Here is a 21,246-nt window from a genome sequence, read left to right as displayed (position 1 = left end):
GCCACCCACCCCCCCATGCTGATCTTAAGAGACGTTTCTTCTTAGCAAAGGCTGCTTGAGATACTTATCTGTCACGTGGGTAACATCTGGTGCAAAACTCCCAGTGTTCAATGTGCAGTGTCCAATGCTAATGTTACATCCTGGGTCTACCTTGAGTTAGGATGCCATGGTTGATCAAGCCCTTCGGTTCAAAGTATCTCTCCTACCAGAGTATAGTTAGATCTCTCTCTGTTTTGTTTTGTTTGTTTGTTTTTCGAGACAGGGTCTCTCTGTGTAGCCTTGGCTGACCTGGACTCACTTTGTAGACCAGGCTGGCCTCGAACTCACAGCGATCCCCCTGCCTCTGCCTCCTGAGTGCTGGGATTAAAGGCGCGTGCCATCACACCTGGCTATAATTGGACCTCTTGACAAAACCGATTAAGCTTCTGTTTCTTAAATTATGTTCACACTTGCGTTAAGATTCTTCGCATCTAACTTGACCAGAGTTTGTCTTGTCTTGTGATCGTATTGTAGATAAGCCCTTGGCTTACCCCCTAAAGAGAGCTGTGCTTTGTAAGAACAAAGATTTAGTTCTTGCTCAAATGATGTTATACATCATATGCGTCAGCTGTGCACATCTTCATTCTTGGAGAAGCAGCAGCTTTAATTTGGCAGAGGAAAAATAATAAGGCAGGAGCATAGACAGTTCATAAATTTCTGCTTGGAAGTGTTTCAAGCCAGCAATCGGGAGGTGGAAGTAGGAGGGTCTGAAGTTCAAGGTTATCTTTGACAATTTAGAAAATTCAAGGTTAATCTGGGCTACATGAAGCCCCGTCTTTAAAAACAAACTAAAAAATACAGTTAGTGCTCCCTGCCCCCACCCTGACTCCTACTACTGGGCCAAGGCCCTGTGCATGCTGGGAAAGAACTAGGCAAACACTGTGCTACCAGTTGTATCTCTAGCCTACTAGTCGTGTTTCCTTGATCAAAACAAGGCTGGGCCAAGCTTGTTGTCACACGCCTAGCACTAGAGAAGTGGAGGCAAAGGAGTTTCGACCTTGTTTCAAACAAAACCAAACCAAGCCAGACATCACATTCTCAAACACGTGATCTAAGCAGGCCGGAAGTAGAAACAGGAAGATCAGGAGCTCATCTTCAGCTACATAGCAAGTTAGGTACCAGCCCGGGCTACTTGAGACCCCGTTTAAACAGAGATCCAGGCTGTGGACATGTTGGATGGGTAACGTGCTTGCCTTGCAATCATGGAGACCTGAGTTTGAATTCTCGGCCCCCTAGTAGAGGCCAGATGTCAATCATCCAGTGTAGGAGGGGCAGAGAGAGATGCCGACCCCTGGAACGTTCTCGACAGCCATTTTAGCCCAAACTGATGACTCTGCTTCAAGGAGTGAGGTGGAGAACAATTGAGGAAGGCACACTCTGGCTTCCACAGGGCATGGAAGTAGGTACACATGTGTACATGTTACAAAGACACAAATAAAACATTTTAACTAAAGACAAGCTAAAACCAACCAACCAACAGAAAGAAATCCAATCAATTGATGAGCTAAACTTCAAAACAAGGCCTTTCTTACTGAGAATAGGGTCTGAAGTTCAGTTCCTTAGAGACCTGCCACACAAGAGTTTTGGAAAGGGAGGCACAAAGATTGTGGACAGTCCACAGCAAGGCCTCATGTTTATCTCAGGTATCAGTTGTACCACTGACCGTCAAATCACTGAAATACTTTAGTACTGGCAAATAGCTACTGTCTCACGCCCCTTCCTGTGATTCCCTGGGAAACAGTATTCAGAAACCAGCAAGAGAAGGGTTAAGAAGTAGCATAGGGCTGGGTATGGTTACTGGTTATGATGGTCTTTAATCCCAGCACTTGGGAGGCAGGGGCAGGCAGATCTCTGTGAGTTCGAGGCCAGCCTGGTCTACAAAGAGAGTTTAGGACAGCCAAGGCTACATAGGGAAACCCTGTCTCAACAAAAAACAAAAAACAGAAGGAGGAGGAGGAGGAGGAGGAGGAGGAGGAGGAGGAGGAGAAAAGAAATAGTGTAGGATACTTTTAGGACCCTCAATGGACTCTCTCTTTTCTTCCTCCTAGTGTTCCTGTGGTGGGGATCCACCTAAGGCTGCTGTGCACAGACTGCATGCTCTATCATGGAACTACATGCCCAGTTCTTTAAGTGGGCTTCTTTTTATTTTTTATTATTTTTGGTTTTTTTGAGACAAGGTCTCTCTGTGTAGCCTTGCCTGTCCTGGACCCGCTTTGTAGACCAGACTGGCCTCAAACTCACAGTGATCCACCTGCCTCTGCCTTTCGAGTGCTGGGATTATAGGTGTGAGCCACCACGCTCAGCTGGGCTTCTTTTTATTATTTTCAGTTGATGTGTCTGTGCGTGGGTATATGCAGGTAAGCTGTGGAGTTCAGAAGAGGGAGTTGGATCCCCCAGAGCCACAGTTACAAGTGGTTGTGCACTCATCCATTGGGTGCTGGGAACTAAACTCAGGTCCTTTGCAAAAGCAGCCCACAGTCTTAATGGCTAAGCCATCTTGACAGGCCCTCTAAATGGATTTCTTGGTTGCTTGGCCGGTGTTCCAGCATTATTTCTTTTCTTTTCTTTCTTTCTTTTTTTTTTTTTTCTCCTCCAAGACAGGTTTTTCCTGTGTAGCCTTGCCTGTCCTGTAGACCAGGTTGGCCTTGAATTCACAGAGATCTGCCTACCTCTGGCTCTCTGAGTCCTGGGCTTAAAGGTGTGTGTCACCACGCCCAGCAAGTATTATTTCTTAAGTAGGTAGTTGTTGGCTAATCTCCTCTACTATGTAGATGTGCATTTAATTTAATCCTAAGAGTAATCTAACTTTCAGACTCCACAGGGAAAAAAATATGTAGCCTCTGCATATTGTCCATATTTGATTACAGTATAATGCTAATAATTCCGGCTGTTTTATACAGTTTTTACACTTTTCACAAACATGATTTTCCTTCTTTCTTCTTTCTTTCTCAAGACAGGATTTCTCTAGCTAGGTGTGGCGACGCATGCCTTTAATCCCAGCACTCGGGAGGCAGAGGCAGGTGGATCTCGAGGCCAGCCTGGTGTACAAAGTAAGTCCAGGACAGCTAAGGCTACACAGAGAAACCCTGTCTAGGAAAAACAAACAAACAAACAAAGACAGGGTCTTTCTGTGTAGCCTTGGCTGTCCTGGACTCCCTTTGTAGACCAGGCTGTCTTTGAACTCACATCAACTCACCTGCCTCTTGAGAGCTGGGATTAAAGGTGTGTGCCACCACGCCTGGTTTACAAACGTAATTTTCTAATAAATATTTGCAGAATTACCAAGTTTTTTTTTCTCTAAATCAACCTCCTACCCCTTAAATATAGAAGATTTCCTTGACTAACATTTTTTCCTCATTATTTTGTGTGTGTGTGTGTGTGTGTGTGTGTGTGTGTGTGTGTGTGTGTGTGTGTGTTATGCATATGACACAGTGTAGTTGTGGAGTTCAGAGAAGAGCTGCATGAGTCTGGTCTTTCCTTCTACTACTTGGGCCTCAGGCACTGATTTCAAGTCATCTGGCTTGGAGGCAAGTGTCTTTACTGGCTGAACCATTTAGTTAACTAACTTGATTTTGAGTACTCCCGCCTCCAGCCCTTCCCAGTTTTTCTCTGTGTAGCCCTGGCTGTCCTAGAACTCACTCTGTAGACCAGGCTGACTTTGAACTCAAGAGGTCTGTCTCTACATCCTGAGTGCCATGTGCCACCACATCGATATTTTGAACTCCCCCGCCCCCCAGTCAAGACAGAGTTTCTCTGGGTAGGCTTAGTTGTCCTGGACTCGCTTTGTAGACCAGGCTGGCCTCAAACTCACAGCGATCTGCCTGCCTCTGCCTCCTGAGTGCTGGGATTAAAGGCATGCGCCTTTGAACTTCTAATCCTTTTACCCCTTGGGTTTTAGGATTAAAGGCATGTAACCAGCCACCACGCATTCTATGTCATGCTGAGGTCCGAGCCCAGTGCTTCCATACCAGGCTAGCACTCTGCCACTGCACCCCATCCTCAGGCCTGCCTCCTTCCTTCTGTTTCTGCTCCTGGAGCTTGACCCCAGGGTCTGAAGCATTTTAATTATTCACTTTACCCCTCAGTTATATCCACAGCTCAACCAAAATACAATTTCTTATTTGGGATCTGTTATATTTAAGGAATAATGCAGTAAGATATAAGGCAATAGGTATAAGAAGGTATAAGAAGGTACCAGGCAGCGGATATTATGTTGTAGAGGAGTTTATTAAATGAGCACGCAGGTAAGCGATGACATCATAGGTAGGCGGAGGACTGAAGCAGAATACTAACAGGGTCTCCAATAAAAAAAAAATGTCTTTTTTTGAGCTGGGCATGGTAGTTTATGTCTATAATCCCAGGCTCCTGGGGGCTAAGCAAGATAGAGTTTGCGGCGTTTAAGGTCAGCCTGGACTACAGAATGAGCACCAAAGCAAGCAGTTATAGCAAGACTGTGTGAAATATTACACCCCCCCACCCCTCGCCAAATGGCTGGCTTCCGTAGTCAGCTTCCTGGGTGGTGGGATTAGAGGCGTGCTTCTCCACACCTCGCCCTACATTCTGTTAGTGTACGTGCATGGGTATGCATGTGCCATAGAAGGTAACATCTCCAGGTCTTCAATGGCAACTTCACCTTTTTTTTTTCTTTTTTTTTGGACACAGGATTTCCCTGTGTTAACTCTGGCAGATCTGGAACTCGATTCCTAGACAAGGCTAGCCTCAAACTCAGAGAGTTCCTCTTGCTTCTCCCTCCCAGGTACTGGGATTAAAGGTGTGTACCACCATGCCAGGCCCCAACCGGTTTTTATAGACTGGGCCTCTCACTGGCACGGGAGCTTGCGGAGTCCGCTAGGCTGGCACGTTTCCTTTCAAGCTCGGCAATTATGGGAGGATCTTACATGGTGTTAGGGGAATCTAACCCAGGTCTTCATGCCTGTGGGAAGCATTTTACTGAACCACCTCCCAATCCCATCTCTAATCTGTCATGCCAATCCTCACGTTTGAAAACGGCATCACTTTTTGGCCCTGTTTTAAAATTATATTTATCTATTTATTGGTGTGTGAGCGTGCACCGCGGTGCTCACGTTAGAGGACAACTTTCAGGAGTCCGTTCTTCCTGGTCCATCATGGGTTCTATGGATCGAATTCAGGTAGACAGGTTTGCTGAGCCTTTTTGCCGGTCCCTGGCAGGTTTTTAAGCTCGGCATGTTGGCAAAGTCCTTCTTAACCCTACCATTCATTTCCTTTAAAAACAAATCACGGAACACTATTTCCTAAAATTCAGAATCAAGTGCATGAAAGCTGAAATCTTCAAGGCTAGAACGTCCTCGGAGGTCATCAGGAAACGCCTCCCGAGCCCCTGGAAGGGGGCGGGGTCAGAAGAGTCTCAGCTCTCACTATTCCGTTTTGCCCCCGCAGTCGGACCTTCTCAATTCTCGCGAGACTTCAGGTGGCTAAGCTGCTGCGCGCTACGCGGCGCGGGGAGTCAAGGCGCGGAGGGAGAGGGAGGGGGAGGGGCGCGCGCGGGTGGGGTGGGGTGGGGGGGAGAGAGACGGTACAAACGGCGCGGCCGCCATCTTGTTTGCGCCCCCGCTCCGCGCGCGCGCTCCGTTTTCCGTGACGCACGCTTCCCCCTCCCCTCCGCAGCGCCCGGGCCTCTGCATTGCCCGACGGCGCAGCAGCGCGGGGGCGGCTGGTTTCTTCGCTGGATTCTGGAGCGGAGGCTTGTGAGTGTTATGGGACCTTGGGTGATGAGAGTGGAGAGGGCGGCGGCGGCGGCGGCCGGCAGTAGGGAGGGGCGGTGCTTCCCGCGCCTGGCGGAGATCTCACTTCCCTCTGCGGCCGCCGCTGCACTTCGGCCGGCCTCCCCGCCGCCATGTTATGCCTCCGCCGGGCCCGCCGCTGTCGCCGCGGCTGCGCTCCCGGGGTCCGTGCGCCTGGGCCCGCGGGCTTTCTCCCATTGGCGGAAGGCGACTGCGGGGGGGCTCGCTCGTGATTGGTCGGCAGCGGGGAGGCCGCGGACCTGGCACCTTATTGGTCACGCCGGCTCCGGCCTTGGCGGGGCGGAGGGGGGGGGGCCGGGGGTGATGAAGGAATTGGCGGCTGTAGGGAGGGATGTAAGCTGCTCGGGCTCTAGAGACGGGGGCGACGATTCCTCTAATGCCAGCGTGGCGAGGGAGACTCCGGGACGAAGCCGGAGGCCCTAAGGAGAAAGAGAGAGTGGTAGCCTGGCTTGTGGCCTGCAAAAGGGGTGTACTCGTAATCCCAGAGGCACTCAGCCAGCTACAAGATGGGGGCGTGCAAACCCCTGGTTTGTAAACACCGGAACAGGAGTTTACGGAAGAAGGGTCTTCGAGTTCTAGGGGTACTGAACTTGGAGCGTGGACCAGCTCGGGAATGACCCTGAATAGAAGTCTTGAGTGCATGGTATGGGTGTAGAGGGAGTGAGGACCCGAAGCACAGAATCAGATTAGGGATTCTGCTGTTAAATTCGGGGTTTTCAAACCTGGAGTGTTTGGGTGGAACTCCGGAGTTCCAGTCTTGGGTCCTGTAATGGGGTGTAAGAAACAGATAAACAGAAAGAGGGATCCTATTGGACAGGTGTGCCGAGTTTTAGAAACGGAATGCCAAATTTCAGCATTACATTAAATAGTATCAGAAAGTCAGCTCCAGAAGATAGGCGTATGGTTTTTGAAGTTACGGGTTACAGGATTTGGGATCTTGGCGAGTTTTGAGATGTTAACATACGAAATTTTCCTGCTCTAAGAAGAATACAAGGCCAGAGTTTTGTGCATGCTAGACACTCTACCAGCCGAGCTACACCCCGCCCCCCCCCCTTTCCCCAAAATTGCTCTTGTTTCTTTTGGTTCAAAGGTAGGGAATCACTAAGGGTCCGTGAGTCAAACTCAGGAGGAATAGACCACTTACTACCTTGCATTGAGTGCTTACATTGTGCCAGCTGGGGGATGCGTGCATTTTACATATCACACAGATAATAACAGTACCACTCTCATTCTCTGAGGGAACAAGAGTTCAGTAATTTGCTGGAGCCAGGTGCCCTTGCCCCAGTGTGCAGGGGAAGGTAGGAGGGTTGCTTGAGCCCAGGAATTTGAGGTCAGCCTGTAAGAGATGGTGAGACTTTCTAAAAACAAAACTTTCCTTCTCCATCTTCTTGTCTCTTCCTCCTCTGCCTTTACCTACTTACTTTGAGGCAAGCACGTGTGGTGTAGGCTGCTCTTGAACTCACTCTATAGCTGATAATGATCTTTCATTTTTCATTCTTCTGGCTCCACTTCCTAACCAATGAGGTTACCCACGCTTGCATCTTGGAGCTCCTAATTCTTTTTAATTTTGAAATTACGATGTTTTAATTTATTACATACATGTGGGTGTGTGAGCCAAGGCATGGTTGAGGTCAGAAGACAGCTTGTGGGTGTATGTTACATCTACTACAGCGTGAAACCCACATACTGCCTTCCAGTCCTCAGGCTTTGTGGCAAGAGCTCTTATCAGGGGAGCCATCTTGCCAACCTGGAGCTTTGTTTTGTTTTGTTTGTTTTTGTTCTGTTTTGAGACAGGGTTTCTCTGTTAGCCTGGGCTGTCCTGGACTCGCATTGTAGACCAGGCTGCCCTCGAACTCACACTTGCCTCTGCCTCCCGAGTGCTGGGATTAAAGGCATGCGTCATCCTGCCTGGCTGCTTATTTTCTATTTTTAGTTTTGACAGGGTAGACAAGGATGGCCTGGAACTTGTAGAGATCCACCTGACTTTTTTAGTTTTTAGAGACAGGGTTTCTGTGTAGCCTTGGCAGAGATCCACCTACCTCTGCCTCTCCAAGTGCTGGGATTAATGTTTACGCCCAGTTTGGAGTGGCCTTACCCCTCCCCCCCTTTTATTTTTTGAGACAGGGTTTCTCTGTGTGGCCTTGGCTGTCCTAGACTCACTTTGTAGACCAGGCTGGCGTCAAACTCACAGGGATCTGCCTGCCTCTGCCTCCCAAGTGTTGGGACTAAAGGCGTACGATACCGTGCCCAACTGGACCCCTTATTTTTAAACTATATTACCTTGATACTATAGACTGTTGTGGGAGCAGAAAAACCCTTGTGTCTTAGTTCAGAAACTTACCTTTAGCTGTTTCTAGGCATGTTCTTTGTGCTGAGGTCCTAAAGAAAGGACTGTGTCACAGTCACTTAGCTTTGCAAACATAAGCCATGTTTATCCCCAGTCAGTGGATAGCATTGCCTCACCTATGGAAGTGTTGACTTATTGGTAGGGAATGCCCTTTAAAGGCAGGCATTTGGGCTGGGGATGTACCTCAGTTGGTAGGGTATGAGCCTAGCGTGGACTAAGCCTCGGATTTGCTACATACTTGTAATCCCAGCACCTAGGAGGTAGGGAAGTAGGGTCAGGAGATGGAGGCCAGCTTAGAATATATGAGACTCTATCTCTAAATTAACTAATTAAGATGAAATAAAAAGAGGCAGAGTCTTCCCAGGTAGCTGGAGCTGTCATCTAACTTGGGATTCTCTTGAATATTGAATCTACAGGGTATGAGTTGACTTTTCTTTAACCCCTTTGGTACAGTGCGCAGAGTCACATGTCAGGAAAGTGCACTACCACATGATTCTAGTGATGACTTTAAGTAATAAGTTCAAGTTTGCCTCATTCATTGAAAGGAGGATGGCAGAGGATATACTTAGGGTCACAAATGACCTTGAATTTTACTCCAGTCTCATATTACAATCTTTTAATTTTTTAAAAAAACTTTTTTGTTTTGGTTTGGTTTTTCGAGACAGGTTTCTCTGTGTAATAGCCCTGGCTGACCTGGAACTCTCTTTGTAGACCACGCGGGCCTTGAACTCACAGAGATCCACCTGCCTCTGCCTCCCTGAGTACTGGGATTAAAGCTGTGCACCACCATGCCTGGCAACATTTTTGTTTTTTGAGATAGAGTTTCTCAGTGTAGCCTTGGCTGTCCTGGACTCATAGACTCTGCTGCTTCTGCCTCTCTTGAGTGCTGGGATTAAAAGTGTGCACCACCACGCCCAGCTCAGATATTACAATTTAAGGACATTCTTTAGCTAGCAGGCTGTTCTTTTCCATTCTACTTGTTTCAGAGGAAATTAGTTGTGAGTTATCTGATGTTTTATAGTCCCTCTTTTGTTTACTCAGTTTTTCATGCATGGACCGTGACAAGTTAGTTCATTTTATAGTATTTTCGCTGCAGAGACTTAAAGCACCCCACATATTTTAAGTGGGTCATTTGAAGGAGGAAATGGATTCCGTCTTTGACCACAAAGTGCCTGTGGGAAGGGGCTGTAAAGCAGCTGACTTTGAATTTGGACCTAGGAGAGAATCGTGTCTCTGCAGTTTCTTCAGTCTCTCCTTTGTGTGCTGGAGTAGTCTTGACGGAGTTTTAGTGGGTTTTTTCCCCCTCTCCTTTTCTTTGTAAAGTAGGAGTTATAAGAAATGAGTGTAATAGCATATGAGAAGATAATATTGTCAACCTTAATAAATGAGAGAACTCATTATTTTCTTCTTGGAACAGCATAAAATGTGCCATTCTAGCTGACGTTCAGTTAGAGCTTCGTCAACAAGGAGGTCTTTTAGAGTTTTCTCCTCCATTGTGTGCAGCAGGTTTGCACACGGAGCAGCAACCACTTGAAAGGAAAGAGAACCCTAAGTCATTTGGGCTGTTGAGGCTTAGAAGCTGATTTTCCACAGCAAGTGTAAAGTCAGCCTTAAACTTCTACATGCTCAAAGAGGTTGGGTAATTTGTTTCAGGGAAAAGTTGTCTCATGATACCCTGTGCCAACTCCCAGTTGCATCAAGGTAAATAAAGATGGTAGTGGAATGAAAAGCTTTTCATATATACCAAAAGCAGTTACTAAAGTTAGAGCAACCAGTATTATTCTGTCCAGAAATTTGTGTTATAGTGGGTTTTTTTCTTTCAGTTTTTCTAATGTAGAAAACTTTAGTTGAAATAGGATTTTTTTTTTTTAAGTAAGCAGAAGAAAAAATCTTCCTGCCTACAACCCTTTTGGCAGGTTGCAAGACTGTTGCACCTTTCTCACCTTTCATGTTTCTCTTGTGTCTGTGTGGTCTCAGTGAGAGGCGCTCATGGTCCCAGTACATAGAGAGGACTAACTCCCTCCTCTTTCTTTCTTTTCTTTCTTTCTTTTTTCTTTTCCTTTTTCTTTCAAGATAGGGTTTCTCTGTGTAGCCTTGGCTGTCCTGGACTCACTTTGTAGGCTGTCCTTGAACTCAAAGAGATCCACCTGCCTCTGCTTCCTGAGTGCTGGGAGTAAAGGCGTGTGCCAACACGCCCGGCTCTTTTCTTTCTTTCTTTCTTTCTTTCTTTCTTTCTTTCTTTCTTTTTTTTTTTTGCGGGGGGTGGGGGGGAGCTTTTTTTTTTTTTTTTTTTTTTTTTGTAGCCTTGGCTATCCTGGACTTGCTTTAGACCAGGCTGGCCTTGAACTCACAGAGATCCACCTGTCTCTGCCTCTGCCTCCCAAGTGTTGGGACTAAGGGGGTGTGCCACCACGCCCTGCTCAGAGAGAACTTTCTTTCTAACTATTTTATTTAATTTTAATTTATGTGCATTGGTGTGAGGGTGTCAAATCTTGGAGTTACAGAGAGTTGTGAGCTGCCATGTAGGTGCTGGGAATTGAACCCAGGTCCTTTGGAAGAGCAGCCAATGCTCTTAATCACTTAGCCATCTCTCCAGCCCCAAGAGCTTTCTAATGGATAAACTTCACATGTAGTTTAGAGAGGTGAACTGCAGTCTATCTTTCCTGCATTTGAATGTTTCTAGAATAGGTTAGACTAAAGTTTTCAATGTCTAAGGTACATAAAGGTATCCTATTTAAGCTATACTGTCCATTTAAGATCAATATGTAAGATTAAAGGATTGCTCTAAGTATGAATCATAAACAGTGATCTTTTTGGTTTTTCCAGACAGGGTTTCTCTGTGCAGCCTTGGCTGTCCTGGACTCACTTTGTAGGCCAGGCTGGCATTGAACTAACAATGATCCGCCTGTCTCTGCCTCCCCAGTTCTGGGATTACAGGCATGCACCACCATGTCTGGCATAAACAGTGATCTTGAACAGTGTTTCAGTAAGATAAAAATGAAATGACTCGGGAAATGATACAACCGTATAGTGTGTTTTATATTGTGCCACTGATGGAAAGCTATGAGTTTCTGAAGCTGTTTGTGGTATCTAATTGCTCCAATCCCAGTGAGTAGTATGGAGTGAAAATTTTTGCCCATGATCTGTCCATTTTAAAAGAATGAGGGCTAATGAGATTTATATTTTCACAGTTGAATATTTTTGTTACTTTAAACTGTCTTTAAAACATTACTAGCCAGTGCCGGGCGTGGTGGTGCACGCCTTTAATCCCAGCACTCGGGAGGCAGAGGCAGGCGGATCGCTGTGAGTTCGAGGCCAGCCTGGTCTACAAAGTGAATCCAGGACAGCCAAGGCTAACAGAGACCTTGTCTCAAAAAACCAAAAATAAATAAATAAATAAAATAAAAAATTACTGCTCTCGGGCTGGAGAGATGGCTCAGTGGATAAGAGCGCTGCCTGCTCTTCCAAAGGACCCGGGTTCAACTCCCAGCACCCACATGGCAGCTCACAACTGTCTATTACTCCAAGATCTGACACCCCGACACCAACACACATAAGCGAAAATTAAATAAAATATTAAAAAAAAAATTACTGCTCTCCCTGGAGGGCATTATTAAATGGCATAGTTTAGGAAACAGTGTGTGCTTGGTTGGCAGTAATTTGGAAGGAAAAATACTTTGTTTATGGTGGTATTTAATGTCATTTTCAGTAATCCTAAACTTAAGAAGGAAAACAATGCATACTAAACCTCATTTATTTGTTTGTTTGTTATGGCAGGGTCGCTGTCCTGGAACTCACTATGTAGACCAGGCTGGCCTTGAACTCACAGAGATCCTCTTCTGTCTCCCGAGTGCTGGGACTAAAGGAATGTGCTACTACGACCAGCTAGTGCATTAAACTCTTAACTATTTTAGAAAGCTATGTGAATAGAGTTGCCTGGAGCCTTTCCACAAAAATGTGTTACTGAAGAGTGACCAAGTGAAATATAGTTTCTTGTTTTACAATTAGTCAGGCCTTTGTACATGTGTGTTTGTGAGAACTAAAAAATGTTGTGTTATCATTATGTAGTGAGCTCAGGTGAGCAGTTCTAGGGTAGTCTGTGAATTAAATATTCTATGGGAAAGGATTTTTCTGAGAATGAAATATGTCTTCAAAAGTGACATAGATGCTTACAGATTAATATTTCAAAGATTATCCAATCTAATTGATAGTAATTATGTAATTAATGATGGCTTTTGGGGGGTTGATTTTTTTTTGTTGTTGTTGTTGTTTTGAGTTTGTATGGGGCACGTTATTGTTACTCTGTATGTGTCATTAACCACTGTATCTCATTGCCATCCAAATGACTCACTGGGTGAAGAGTGTTGCCATGCAAGCCCAATGACCCAAGTTTGCTCTTGAGAACTGATGGTGGAAAGAGAGAACCTACAACAACTTCCAGGAGTTGTTTTCTGACCTCCACAACCCATACATGAAGTAGTAATTAGTAACATTACAACCACTGAGTCTTACTGATTCTTCAAAAAATCTTAATAGTTCCCTTTTTCACCCCTGCTTCCTCCACTCCCTCTCCTCTCTTTCCTCTCTCCCCTTTTCTCACTGGCCTCCCCCCGCTCCTTTATTTTTATTTTTGTATTTTAAACAGGTTCTATTTAGGCCTGGCTGTCCTGGAACTCACTGTGTAGATCAGTCTGGCCTAGAACTCATAGAGATCCTCTCCTGCCCTCCTACTGAATCTTGGGATTAAAGGTCTGCATCACAGTGCCTGGCCATGATCTAGTATATAGTCTTCTGAGTGATGAGCACACACACACACACCACTGTGCTTAGCTTCCTGTTCATATTTTTAACTTTGCTGCCATACCAAGGGTTCTTACTCTTAAGATCTTAACTCCCCCAAGGAGGCTCCAAAAAAGCCCACTGTGAGGTCCTCTGCTTAATCTTCCTGTAGCAGTGTTTGTATGTCCTTATAACTCTTAACACAATGTCCTTATAACTCTTAACACAACGTCGTGATCTCTGGGTTAAGTTTCTGATAATAGACTCTAACCCCATTGAGGACAGACATTTTGTCTGGTTTGGGATTTGGGGCTTAGCACTGTGTCTGTGCTCTGTACCTGTATTTATTAAACAAACAAACTTACCCTGATCCCCCAACCTTGTAAGATATTGCAGTACAGGAGAGTGGCTGCAGTAGAGCTGTAAGTAACAAGCTTGGGGCCGTCAGCTGCACAGTCATGAGGAGGAGGAATTGGAGTTTAAATCTGTCTAGGTGCAAGGGCTGGGCTTTTGTGTGTGCTGCTCCCCATGGCTGCGCTTTTCCTTTTCTTGTCTTTACATATCCTTGTCAAGTGTTGAGACAGCCTGTGACTGACTAACAGCCCCATTCATACTTCTCCAGGCAGCTTGTCCCCATGCTTGGACAGCTGAGAGCTGAAGTAAATTTCTCCAGAATAATTTTAATCCATTGGTCTCATTTTATGCCTTGGAGTCTCTGCCTGTCCCCCTCCCCTTGTGTGTTTTAATTTTAGCAGTCACTATGTATCCTTGGCTAGCTTGGAACTTACCATGTAGTTCAGGCTGGCCTTGGGGGAAAATTTTTTTTTTACCAGAATAATTTAGAATTTATAATCTACCTAAAGTCTTTGTTTTTTCTTCCATTCATTCATTGAGTAACTGTTTTCTAAGCACTATTATTTTGATGATATTTATTGCTCTAACTGTTCCTGGGCTGCCTTTGGGGAATATCTTAAAAACTAGTGGTTAGGGTAGGTTTTGTTATTCTGTAGTTAGAAGTGAACCTGTGTGTGCAGGCGAGTGCTCCACCGCTAAGCCACTAGCTGTTCCCTTAGTACTTCTTACGTTTTTAAATGGTAGTTCACTAAATTGCCTGGTCTGGCCTTGACCTTACCTATCACCCTACTGCCTTACCCTGTAGCTGGGATTATAGGCCTGTAGCTAGGTTTGGCTATTTTTGTTTTCTTTTGAAAATATGCTGACACTTAAAAAAAAAACCTTGAGGTGGGTTTGATTTGGGTGGTAACTAATAGTTGTTCAGAACTAAATCAGGGAGGAATGTGGGTCAGAAGCTGTAATCCTGCGAATAGCTTCTGGTTTTTTCTTTCATTTGCTTATAACTTTTCAAGACTGGGTCTTTCTATGTAGAACAGGATGGCCTTGAACTCACAGAGATCTGCCTGGCTCTGTCTCTTAAATCCTGGGATTTAAGGCATGTACTACCGTGCCCAGCCTAATTTTCTTATAACTTTTAAAAATATTTGAAACAAACATTAAAATACATAGATTTGGCATTAAAATAATCTGACTTTTGTGTCTTTAAAAAATCTGGAACTCAGGGCCAGGGGTGGTGGCACACACCTTTAATCCCAGCACTTGGGAGGCAGAGGCAGGTGGGTCTCTGTGAGTTTGAGGCCAGCCTGGTCTACAAATAGAGTCTAGGACAGCCAAGACTACACAGAGAAACTCTGTCTCAAAACAACAACAACAACCAAACCAAACAAACAAACAATTTGGAGCTCACAGTGGGATAGACCAGTATTCCTACCACATGACCATTTTTGTTAGAGCTGATAGTGTTTGCCCCTTTAGATAGACTGTTCACTCGACAGTGTTCCTCAGTTCTTTCTATCTTATTTACTGACACTGTGGCCTAAGTCAAGATTGGTTTATGTCTTGTCAGGGGCATAGGAGGGACTTGGGTTTTTTTGTTTTTTTGTTTTTTTGTTTGTTTTGAGACAGGATCTAGTGTAGCTCTGGTTGGTCTGGTGTTTGCTGTGTGCAGCCAGAGTATCCTTGAACTCATGGAAATCCTCCTCTTTCATCCTCCAGAGAACAAGGATTACAAATGTGTGCCTGATTTATGTATTCATGCTGAGCATTGGGAATAAATGTAAGAAAGGCACAATTGCTGCCTTGAAGAATCTTTTTGGTAATAAAAAGATGTTTGTTTTAGAAATAAATTATAGTAATATAAAATACAGTAGTAAATGCATGTTTAGGTATTTATTGAGTACCTACTATATTACAGATTTGCTTAGTGCTCTTGTTTATCTCAACACTCCTGTGAATTAATACTATTTTATCATTTTCAACAAGAAATAATCTCAGGAGTGGTTAAGTAACTTGGCTAATATCAAACAGCTAATAAGGAGGCAGCTTCAAGTCAGAAATTAGTGTTGTGGCCAAGAGCATGAGATCTCAGTCTTCTGTGAGAGCAGTGGAGCTTGAACCTGTGTTACCTGAGTTACTGGTTTTCTGTCTTAGTGATGAGAATGCTCTTTAGGGTGAGTTGGTGCAGTTGTGTGGTATAGAGGGCTGCCAAGATGCAGGGCCAGGAAAGAATGGAAGTTACAGTCCCAGATATCCCACGAGGCACTTAGTCTACAGTAATATCAGCTAGGGAGGAGAAAAGCTATAGTAAGTGAGTGGGTCAGGTTGCCAAATGGAAATTCAAGGATAATTTGTGTTCTCTTCCCACTGTGGTTTGAATTCGACTGTGGTGACTGCTGATGAGAAATAGGAGTTGAAGTGTTTTTCTTGTAAACTGCCAGGAACTAATAAAAACTATGCCCAAGACCTTCACAGAGTAGCACGGGACTTGATTAGTTTAATCTGGTACATCAAAAGCCGAGTTGAAGGGCAGACTTCTGGAACAGTAACCAGACCTCGCTGTGACTGGTGGTGAAAGGCCTGGATTTCCGGCCTAAAAACCAGGGATTTTTCGTTCCAGCTGGGAGTCCTCTTTCCCAGCTGAGGAATTGCTTGCTGCAGGAGTACATGGCATAGAAGAGAAATGACTGCAAAGTAGCTTTAGGGCCTTAACACAAGGCTTGTTTCCTTCTGCATGGTGGCCTCTGTAAAAAGCAGAAGGTAAAATTGGATGGCATTCAAGCAGTGTGCTTTTTCAGTGCTTCTTCAAGCACAGCATAATATACTATATAACTCATTTAGTCCCTACTGTGTTACAGTAGCTCAAGCTTAGTCTGTCATACAATTAAAACCTAGGTAGTAGAGCCCAAAGTCTATAGGCAACCCTGGTGACCTTCAACGCCTTGGAATGTTTCCAGAAACAACAGTAGCCTAGTAAACCTATTAATCTCTCCTGAGATCAATCCTGCCACTTATTTAACAAATAAAGCAAAAAACCCAGAGTCTTTCTCTGTAGATCACACTGGAATTCTGAATTCTTTTGCATCATCCTTCCTGCTGGATAGATGGGATTACATGTATGTGCGCCCATGCCTAGTTCAGTTTTGATGTCATAGAAAGCATTTTCTCCCCATTATACTTTGAGTAAAGTGGAGTGGAACATTGTGGTCAGCTTCTTTTAAAATGTTACCATCTCTACCACCAACTTCATACATTACCCCTAAATCCTATTTTGGTGTGTTGGTGTTTTAAAATAAAATGTATTGCCTTGGTAGTAATCTGTGCTTTTAAAATTACTATGAATACAAAGGCAGGCGCCTTTGGAAAGCCTGAAAACTGTTGTATAGGTATAGCTTCACTTCCATATTAAGAAGGATGATTTTTCTTTGATTAACCCAACCAGGTTTTATTCTGTCAATAATGATACAAAAACCTGGAAGGAGATGGTTAGAACTTTCTAACCTTGTGCACATTGCTTCTCTGGTTTACTGCCATAGGTTACTGTAGCAGTATCTTACAGACACCATTCATAGCCAATCAGAAGCAGTGAAGTTACCTTCAGTTTTTTAAATGGAACTCTATAGCCAATAGGAAATCCTTTAGGTGGGAAATGTAGCAACCCTTTGATTTCTTTAAAGAACAATAATACATTTGCTCTCCCCGCTGCTTTAGAATCGCATGAGACCGTATGTGTCTGTTTTGTGCATTTGCTAGATATTTCTACTCCTTAAGTTCTTGGGTTTGAAGTGAAGAATCTGACCCCTGTTCTGCTTCTCAAGGTAACTTTAAAACAGGAAGTGTACAAAGGAGGTAACTGATGACGTGAACAGCCAATCATGGCTTTGTATTCTTAGCCGATAAAGCAGCTCATCCAATGGGGCTGCTTTGGAGGCAAGGTTTGGTGTCAAATAGCAGGCTAGATTGAATGCCTTTGACTGTTAAAGTGGAAGGAGGCTGCAGGGCTTCATTGGAGCCTCAGAGTTTTTCACTGAGGCAGGGGTCAGCTGAAAGACAAAGAAAAATGGCGAATAGTTTGCTGGGGGGGTGGGAGGACAGCTGTTCGGGTTTTCACTGGAGTGAACATTCCAGACTCAGGATTCTGCATCTTCTCCTTCCTTTTGTCCTCCGTTCTTTTTTTGGGGCGGGGGGAGGGCGGTTAGGAGTGACTTAAATTCTCCCTGTCCGAGGAGATATAAATAACTCCATGTAAAATTAATGCAGTTCTCGGTAAGTTTAATTCTTTGTTTTGTGTTGAGATGATAGAGACTGTTCGGCTTCAGAGAATGTAGACAAGTTGCACTGTTTCAGAAAATGGCCACTTGACATTGCATGCACACCTTCTGGTGCACCTACCTGCCTGGCTCTGCTTAGATTTTGCATGCCCTTCAACTAGCGTTTTCGGAGTTTAATAGTGGCAAGACAGATGCAAAAAAGGCTAATCATTTTTCACGGGCATATAGAAGCAAAGCACTTTGTCTTTGCATTGGGTAAACTTAACTGTTTTCCAAATAATTTTCCTTTGTTCAAGTGCACTGAAGCTTTTCTGCAGAATAAGCTGAGTTGTTTTAAGAGTTTTTCTATTTCCATGCACTTTGTTGACATATACGTTTTAAAGATAGAAGCCACATTACTGCTCTTTCAATTTGTTTGAAAATATGATTTGCAACTGATGCAGATTCTAATGGGGAAGGCCCACATGCCAGCCTGAGATTTTTCTGTAACTTTCTCGGTCTACCTGTCTGCCTCTCGATTCTAATAGCTATCAGCTGAGTAAGTCTTTGTTGTAATTATGTTCGTTTTGGTTTAATATGCTGATTAGAGTCCAGTTAATATTGGAAGTGAGGAGCTTATGTTTTTGTCAGCTGTTGATTTGGTTCTTTAAGATGATTTAAACAGATGCTTTTTGTTTTCGGTATGAAACAGAGAAGGTGATTCCTTGCAGTTTGTGACTAGAAAAGTTAAGTATGTGGATGGCCTTTTTGCCCTTGATATTTACCACCTTTAAGGATGTAAAGCTAATGTAGGTTGCTCATTAGTAACAGGTCAGCTCTATGGCTGGTGGGATCATCAGTCCTATGTACTAAGATCTGTAATATGCCTGATTTTTACAGAGCAATTCTGTTTTTCTCCTTATTTGCAAATACTGAATGAAGGTCATTCGAACATTCCTGCTGCAGATTGAGTGTAGAGCAGAGAGGCAGCAGCAGTTTCTGGACAGGGAAAGCAGAAGGCCTGGCTAGGGGAGAAGTTTGGAAGGTGTTGATTTGCCCCCCCCCCTTGCCTCCTCTTGAGGGGAGGGTTTACCTGAAAGGACCCATTGGGGGCTAAGGTCAGAGGCTCGCAGCTGGAGTTGATAGCAGCCCAAGTCCCTAGATGCAGGCCGCTGTCGCTGCTCCGAAAAGTGACCTTGAAACACTGCCGAGGAGTTGAAAGATTGAAGGACAAAGTTTTGTTTATTCGGATTTGAACTGAAAAGCTCTCTTAAGATGAAAGACGGCACTTTTGGATGTTCTGGTCCAGTGGTTCCCAGGAATTTGTTACAGTTCACATTAGGAGTTCTTAGGAGCAACAGGCCTGTGTCCATCCTCTCCTTCCCCTGCCATTTCTTTACTCATTCCCACTCCAGGGAAAACGTCTAAATCTTTCTGATGTGATAGTTGAATGAATTACCTAACAGCTTCAGAATTCTTCGCATGTCACGCTCACCCTTGTAATCTAGAGGGTTCTTACTGAAGAAAATGGTATGTTAGCAGTGCAGATAGTTGTATTTGTGAAACTCCTTTTGGAGGATTGGAATGCTGATGGTAATAAAAAGTTATATTTGGGTTAATTTTAAGTCCTAAGAAAAAGGAGTATGTGTTAAATATTTTTTAAGTGATACTTAATTAAATGTGTTTAGTGTAGGCGTTGGTATATATTAGTTGTTTCAAGTTATATGTATGATTTTAAAAAGGATGCAGGTATTCAGTGACCTTATTGGCTCTGAGAGAGGTCTGGAACAGAGGGATAAAAAATGAAGGTGGAAGAAAAAAGGAGCGTGAGATAAAACTCTGTGTACTCTAGAACTTTGTGGTGCTAGTTGCTTAGCCAAGGTTTTTATCTTTATAAGGTCATCCACTACCTGGGAAAACACAGGTACTTCTGTGTAACACAACCTGAGGCAGCCAAGTTATTTCCTGTATGTTGAATGGCATTTGTTTTGATACTTTGTTGAATGGCACTTCTGCAATTCCCTCATTTAATAAATTAGACTTGGAAACATTTTCTAGACAAAGGAGGAAAACTTTATATCCAGAAAGAGCAAAAAAGCTATGGAATTAACCATGACTCAGACTGTAAGTGGCAGAAGGGGTTAGGTCAGGAAGGCTGGGATAGGGCCTAATACCTGGACCTTTTTAGTTTGTCTCTGACAGACAATTTTTTTTTTTTTCTGAGACAGGGTTTCTCTGTGTAGCCTTGGCTGTCCTGGACTCAACTTTGTAGACCAGGCTGGCCTTGAACTCACAGCGATCCGCCTGCCTCTGCCTCCCGATTGTTGGGATTAAAGGCGTGCGCCACCATGCTTGACCTACAGACAATATTTTGAGGCAGTAGAACATAAACTACTTAAAACCAAGAGTCCTGTGTTCAGATCCCACTCAGCTTTGTGTGTATGGGAAAGTCACCTGTTTAGAGTCAGCTTATAAAACCATGGGACCTAAGAGGCTGTAGCTGTAGCTGTAGCTCAGCTGGTAGAGTGCTTGACTAGCTTATAGGAAACCTAGTCCTAGCACTTCATAAACCAGGCATGGTGGCCCATACCTGTAATTCCAGTACTTGGGAATGGGGAAACGGAGGATCAGAAGTGCAGGGTCATTCAGAACCAGCCTGGGCAATGTCTCAAGAAAGAGACCTAGAAATAGTAGTTTGCTGAGTGGGATGCTCTATGTGTGTGAACTGTGTACACATACCTTCATGTGTGTTTACAAACAGGCCTGCATCACCCGCCTGACTTTTGACATGGATGCTGTGTATCCAAACTCAGACCTTTAGGCTTGTACACACTTGCTCTCTAAGCCATATTTCTATCCCCCACACCTTTGTTTTTTACTTTCTAAATTTCTTTATTACATTTTAGTGTGTGTGTGTGTGGGTGGGTCATGATCATGCCATGGTATACATGTAGAGGTTAGAGTACAATTTCAGAGTGGGTTATCTCCTACCTTGTGGGATCTAGGGGTTGAATTTATGTTGAAAGGCTTGGAGGCAAGGTCCTTTACCTGTGTGCGCGTACTCGCGCCTGGTGTGTGTCTGTCTGTCTGTCTGTCTGTCTGTCTGTCTGTCTGTCTGTCTCTCTCTCTCTCTCTCCCCCCCTCCCTTCCTCCCCTCCCCCCCCACCAGGTCTCCTTCCCTCCTTCTCTCCCTCCTTCCCTCCCTCCCTCCCTCCATATCCCTCCCCCACCTCCCCCAACACACACACACACACACACACACACAGAGAGAGAGAGAGAAAGCCTTATTTTAGGACAGAACTTTATGTAGTCCAGGCAAGCCTTGGATACTTTAGTTAAGGATGACCTTGAACTCCTGACCTTTCTCTACCTCCTGGGTACTGAGATTATTGATGTACACCACCTGGTGTTAGAGGATGGCAACTAGGACCTTGTGCCTGCAAGGCAAATGCTCTACCTGAGCTACATCCCTGCAGCATCTTACTTAGAGGTGAGTCTTGCATGAGATTCTATATGTTGAAAATTCAATGCATGTTAGGAAGTACTGCATAAATATTGCCTGTTACTGATGCAGGCCAGTGGAGGGACTGAAGTGTTTATGGAGGTAGGTGTGACATCAAAGAAAAAAATGCTGGTGTTGTGATATATTTATAAAATAATGTTTGATTCCCTCACCTGCATATTTCTAGTTGTTTTA

General features: G+C 44.4%; 1 protein-coding gene and 1 long non-coding RNA gene across 5 annotated transcripts in view; one reads left to right on the top strand and one right to left on the bottom strand.

The window, feature by feature from the left end:
- Nucleotides 1-5,527: 5,527 nt before the first annotated feature.
- NFYC (nuclear transcription factor Y subunit gamma) overlaps nucleotides 5,528-21,246 on the top strand; it is a 71,247-nt gene continuing 55,528 nt past the window's right edge. The window contains exon 1 of one of the 4 annotated variants that reach the window (XM_084784889.1): nucleotides 5,528-5,765. The gene's annotated coding sequence lies outside the window, so the exon portion shown is untranslated. Of the gene's footprint in view, nucleotides 5,766-6,440; nucleotides 6,466-17,479; nucleotides 17,566-20,903; nucleotides 21,040-21,246 lie in introns of those variants that run through there. The other 3 variants (XM_084784892.1, XM_084784890.1, XM_084784891.1) reach the window with 3 other exon arrangements.
- LOC311599190 lies at nucleotides 10,520-20,704 on the bottom strand. Its single transcript, XR_014779798.1, has 3 exons — nucleotides 18,643-20,704; nucleotides 13,314-16,043; nucleotides 10,520-10,540 (listed from the first exon to the last, which is right to left on the bottom strand). It is a non-coding gene; the product is annotated as an uncharacterized lncRNA (long non-coding RNA).

Source organism: Acomys minous (genome assembly GCF_964271855.1).
Source record: "Acomys minous genome assembly, chromosome: 6".
NCBI lineage: Eukaryota > Metazoa > Chordata > Mammalia > Rodentia > Muridae > Acomys > Acomys minous.
Note: the sequence above shows the minus strand (reverse complement) of the source record. Positions and strands in the feature narration are given on the sequence as shown.